Raw genomic sequence first — 6018 nt, forward strand, 5'->3', positions numbered from 1 at the left:
TTGTCTGTCACAGCTTCACTTTAATAGGAAAGGGAATTCTCTGACCTCTTGTGCTTCCCAGGTGAGGTGATGCCTTGCCCTGCTTCAGCGCACACCCACTGTCCAGCGCTCCCGAGTGAGATAAACCCAGTACCTCAGTTGAAAATGCAGAAATCACCGGTCTCCTGTGTCGCTCGCGCTGGGAGTTGGAGACTGGAGCTGTTCCTACTCCACCATCTTACTCCGCCCCCTAAGGTTAATATTGTTATGTGTGAACTTGATCCTGTCATTATGACATTAGCTGGTTATTTTGATCACTTGTTGTTGCAGTTTCTTCCTAGCATCAATGGACTTTACATTTTTGACATGTTTTTGCAATGGCTGGTACCAGTTGTTCCTTTCCATGTTTAGTGCTTCCTTCAGGATCTCTTGTAGGGCAGGCCTGGTGGTGACAAAATCTCTAAGCATTTGCTTGTCTGTAAAGGATTTTATTTCTCCTTCACTTATGAAACTTAGTTTGGCTGGATATGAAATTCTGGGTTGAAAATTCTTTTCTTTAAGAATGTTGAATATTGGCCCCCACTCTCTTCTGGCTTGTAGATTTTCTGCTGAGAGATCTGTGTGGATGGGCTTCCCTTTGTGTGTATCCCAATCTTTCTCTCTGGCTGCCCTTTACATTTTTTCCTTCATTTCAACTTTGGTGAATCTGACATTTATGTGTGTTGGAGTTGCTCTTCTCGAGGAGTATCTTTGTGGAGTTCTCTGTATTTCCTGAATTTGAATGTTGGCCTGCCCTACTAGGTTGGGGAAGTTCTCCTGGATGGTATCCTGCAGAGTGTTTTCCAAGTTAGTTCTATTTTCCCTGTCCCTTTCAGGCACACCAATCAGACCTAGATTTGGTCTTTTCACATCCCATATTTCTTGGAGGCTTTGTTCATTTATTTTTGCTCTTTTTTCTCTACACTTCTCTTCTCACTTCATGTCATTCATTTGATCTTCAATCACTGATACTCTTTCTTCCAGTTGATCGAGTCAGTTACTGAAGCTTGTGCATTTGTCACGTAGTTCTCATGTTATGGTTTTCATCTCTATCAGTTCTTTTAAGGTCTTCTCTGCATTGATTATTCTAGGTATCCATTCATCCATTCTTTTTTCAAGGTTTTTAATTTCTTTGCACTGGTTATGTAGTTCCTCCTTTAGCTCTGAGAAGTTTGATTGACTGCGCTGGTTATGTAGTTCTCCCTATAGCTCTGAGAAGTTTGATTGACTGAAGGCTTCTTCTCTTAACTCTTCAAAGTCATTCTCCATACAGCTTTGTTCCATTGCTGATGATGAGCTGTGTTCCTTTGGAGGGGGAGATGCCCTCTGATTTTTTGAATTTCCAGCTTTTCTCCACTGCTTTATCCCCATCTTTGTGATTTTATCTGCCTTTGGTCTTTGATGATGGTGACGTACTGACGGAGTTTTGGTGTAGTTGTCCTTTCTCTTTGTTAGTTTTTCTTTTATCAGTCAGGACCCTCAGCTATAGGTCTGTTGAAGTTTGCCTGCAGTCCACTCCAGAACCTGTTTGCCTGGGTATCAGCAGCAGAGGCTGCAGAAGATAGAATATTGCTGAACTGCAAGTGTTGCTGTCTGATTCTTGCTCTGGAAGCTTCATCTCAGGGGTATACCCTGCCCTGTGAGGTGTGAGATGTGATGTGTCAGTCTGCACCTAGTGGGGGATGTCTCCCAGTTAGGCTACTCAGAAGTCAGGGACTGACTTGAGCATGCAGTCTGTCTATTCTCAGATCTCCACCTCCATGCTGGGAGATCCTCTGCTCTCTTCAAAGCTGTCAGATAAGGGCAATTATCTCTGCCAAGGTTTCTGCTGCTTTTTATGTAGCTATGCCCTGTCCCCAGAGGAGGAGTCCACAGAGGCCGGCCGACCTCCTTGATCTGTGGTGGGCTCCACCAAATTCGAGCTTCCTGGCAGCTTTGTTTGCCTACTTAAGCCTCAGGAATGGCGGGCACCCCTACCCCAGCCTCTCTGCGTACTTGCAGTTAGATCTCAGACTGCTCTGCCAACAATGAGGGAGGCTCCGTGGGCATGGGACCCTCTGGGCCAGGTGTGGCATATAATCTCCTGGTGTGCCATTTGCTAAGACCCTTGGTAAAGTACAGTATTAGGGTAGGAGTTACCCGATTTTCCAGGTGTTGTGTGTCTCAATTTCCTTTGGCTAGGAAAAGGAATTCCCTTCCTGCTTGTGCTTTCCCGTGAACCTGGTATCACAGTTGAAAATGCAGAAATCATCCGTCTTCTGTGTCGCTCATGCTGGGAGCTGGAGGATGGAGCTGTTCCTATTTGGCCATCTTGGGTGCATCCCCTCTTTGTCTCTTTTGATCTTTGTTGGTTTTAAGTGTGTTTTATCAGAGACTATGATTTCAACCCCTGCCTTTTTTTTAGCTTTACATTTGTTTGGTAGGCCTTCCTCCATCCTTTTATTTTGAACCTATGTGTGTCTCTGCACGTGAGATGGATCTCCTGAATACAGCACACTGATGAGTCTTGGCTCTTTATCCAATTTGCCAGCCTATGTCTTTTAATTAGAGCATTTATCCCATTGACATTTAAGGTTAATATTGTATATGTGAATTTGATCTTGTCATTATGATGTTAGCTGGTTTTTTTTTTTTTTTTTTTTGCTCGTTAGTTGATGCAGTTTCTTCCAAGCATTGATGGTCTTTACAATGTAGCATGTTTTTGCAGTGGCTGGTACCAGTTGTTCCTTTCCATGTTTAGTGCTTCCTTCAGGATTTCTTGTAGGACAGGCCTGGTGGTGACAAATCTCTCAGCATTTGCTTGTCTGTAAAGGATTTTATTTCTCCTTCAATTATGAATCTTATTTTGGCTGGATGTGAAACTCTGGGTTGAAAATTATTTTCTTTAAGAATGTTGATATTGGCCCCCCACTCTCTTCTAGCTTGTAGATTTTCTGTCAAGAGATCTGCTGTTAGTCTGATGGACTTCCCTTTGTGAGTAACCCGACCTTTCTCTCTGACTGCCCTTTACATTTTTTCCTTCATTTCAACTTTGGTGAATCTGAGAATTATGTGTCTTGGAGTTGTTCTTCTCAGGGAGTATCTTTGTGGTGTTCTCTATATTTCCTGAATTTGAATGTTGGCCTGCCTTGCTAGGTTGGGGAAGTTCCCCTAGATAATGTCCTGCAGAGTGTTTTCCAACTTGAATCCATTCTCCCCGTCATTTTCAGGTACACCAATCAGACGTAGATTTGGTCTTTTCACATAGACTCATTTTTCTTGGAGGTTTTGTTAGTTTCTTTTTACTCTTTTTTTCTCTAAACTTCTCTTCTCATTTCGTTTTATTCATTTGACCTTCAATCACTGATAGCCTTTCTTACAGTTGATTGAATCAGCTAATGAAGCTTGCCCATTCATCACATAGTTCTCGTCCCATGATTTTCAGCTCCATCAGGTCATTTAAGGACTTCTCTACACTTGTTACTCTGGTTAGCCATTCACCTAATCTTGTTTCCAGGTTTTTGGCTATTTTTGCTCTGGGTTCTATCTTCCTCCTTTAGCTTGGAGAAGTTTGATCATCTGAAACCTTCTTCTCTCAACTCATCAAAATCATTCTCTGTCAAGCTTTGTTCTGTTGCTGACGAGGAACTGACTTCTTTTGGAGGGGGAGAGGTCCTCTGATTTTTAGAATTTTCAGCTTTTCTGCTCTGTTTTCTCCCCATCTTTTTGATTTTATCTACCTTAGGTCTGGTGATGGTGATGTACAGACAGGGTTTTGGTGTGGATGTCCTTCTTGTTTTTTAGTTTTCCTTCTAACAGTCAGGATCTTTAGCTGCAGGTCTGTTGGTGTTTGCTGGAGATCCACTCCAGACCCTGTTTGCCTGGATATCAGCAGCGGAGTCTGCAGAACAGCGAATGTTGCTGAACAGCAAATGTTACTGCCTGATCATTCCTCTGGAAGCTTTGTCTCAGAAGGTTACCTAGCTGTGTGAGGTGTCAGTCTGACTGTACTGAGGGGTGCCTCCCATTTAGGCTACTCGGGGTTCAGGGACCCACTTGAGGAGGCAGTCTATCTGTTCACAGATCTCAGATTCTGTACTGGGAGAACCACTACTCTCTTCAAAGCTGTCAGACAGGGCCATTTAAGTCTGCCTTGGTTTCTGTTGCCTTTCGTTTGGCTATGCCCTGCCTCCAGAGTTGGAGTCTACAGAGACAGGCGGGCCTCCTTGAGCTGTGGTGGGCTCCACCCAGTTCAAGTTTCCAGGCCGCTTTGTATACCTACTCAAGTCTTAGCAATGGTGGGCGCCCCTCCCCCAGCCTCTCTGCCATCTTGCAGTTCGAACTCAGACTGTTGTGCTAGCAATGAGCGAGGCTCTGTGGGCATGGGACCCTCTGATTCAGGCATGGGATATAATCTCCTGGTGTGCCGTTTGCTAAGACCATTACAAAAGTGCAGTATTAGGGTGTGAGTGACCCGATTTCCCGGTGTTGTCTGTCACAGCTTCACTTTAATAGGAAAGGGAATTCTCTGACCTCTTGTGCTTCCCAGGTGAGGTGATGCCTTGCCCTGCTTCAGCTCACACTTTTTGGGCTGCACCCACTCTCTTGCACCCACTATCCAACAAGCCCCAGTGAGATGAACCTGGTACTTTAGTTGGAAATGCAGAAATCACCTGTCGTCTGTGTCGCTCATGGTGAAAGCTCTAGACTGGAGCTGTTCCTTTTCGTCCATCTTGGAACCACACCCCAGACTGCAGTAATTGTTATAGCTCTTCCACGTCTGTCCTCACAGTGGGGCTACCAGGCTCTGGGCTGGTTCTGGGGAATGTCTGCAAGGAATCCAGTAATGTGACCTGTCTTCAAGTCTCCCAGGAGTGGTTACCAGCAACTTCTCTGACGGAGGTGGCAGAGGAGTGACATAGACCCTGTGAAATTCTTGATTGTATATAGGCTTAGTATGCTGGCTTTCTCAAATGCTGGTTATACTAGTAGTGAACTTGTCATGTGGACAGACTCAGGACTCTGGTTAGCCAGGTTGTTGCAGGTAGTGGTGTTAGCTGAGATCATGCATCATGCAGCCTTCTTCTCCTTCCTGGGTACAGTGTTATTCTGCTGAGAGGTAATGGCCTTCAGCCAGGAGGTGGCACTGCCAAGAGAGCACCAGCTGTGGTAGTAGCAGTGGGATTTGAGTTTGGCCCAAGTTGTCCAGGGGAAATATTCTGATTTCTAAAGATGAGCAGGCCCATAAAGCTCCCCAAACTTAATGTCATTTGGGCTGAGCTACCAGGGCGGGTGGAAGAATACCACAAGGTGGGGCAGGGTTAGATGGGTCCGAGATCCTACTCTTCTTGGCCAGGTCCTACCTTGGCCACTGTGGGGGATGGGGGAGGTAGTGTTTCTTGGGTCACTGAGGGTAATGTTCCAGAGGTGAGTTTAACTGTGTCTGCTGTGCAGAAGAGTTCAAAAAGGGAGTAGTGGGTAGCCGGCAGTAGTAAGCCTTACCCAGGTCCCATGCAGTTGACGAAGCTGGTCTGGCCCCAACAGTGCCCCACTAACAGCACTGGGTTTAGATCTAGGTCGCCTGTGCACAGAACTTAGACCTGCCTTAGGCCATGCTTCCCTGTGGAGATAGCAACCATGGTTTTCAGACCATGCCACTCCCAATATATCTGCAAGGCTAAGCGCCCAGGTCCTGCACTCTTATCTGCAGTGCACTTCCCACTCAGTCCCTGGTTCTTTTCAAGGGAATTCATCCCCACCCCGAAATTGTATCACTGAATTCAGCTGGGAGCTTCTTTCACCCTATGACTCCTTTCTGATGAGGTAAACTTTGTTGGTCTGCTTTCATGAGGGCCCCTGTAAGTTATAGCTCAAGGAGTGGTTTCCCTGGGCTTGCACTGGAGACTGGGAATGCCTACGAGGCGCTTCCTTCTGCTGCTGTCTCTACTTTTATATTTCATGCCACTCCCTATATCTGTTCCAGCTCTGGGAAAGTTTAAGGCCTTCTCTCATGGTCTCTAT

The sequence above is a fragment of the Colobus angolensis genome, unplaced genomic scaffold (assembly GCF_000951035.1).
Source record: "Colobus angolensis palliatus isolate OR3802 unplaced genomic scaffold, Cang.pa_1.0 Scaffold264, whole genome shotgun sequence".
NCBI classification, from domain to species: domain Eukaryota; kingdom Metazoa; phylum Chordata; class Mammalia; order Primates; family Cercopithecidae; genus Colobus; species Colobus angolensis.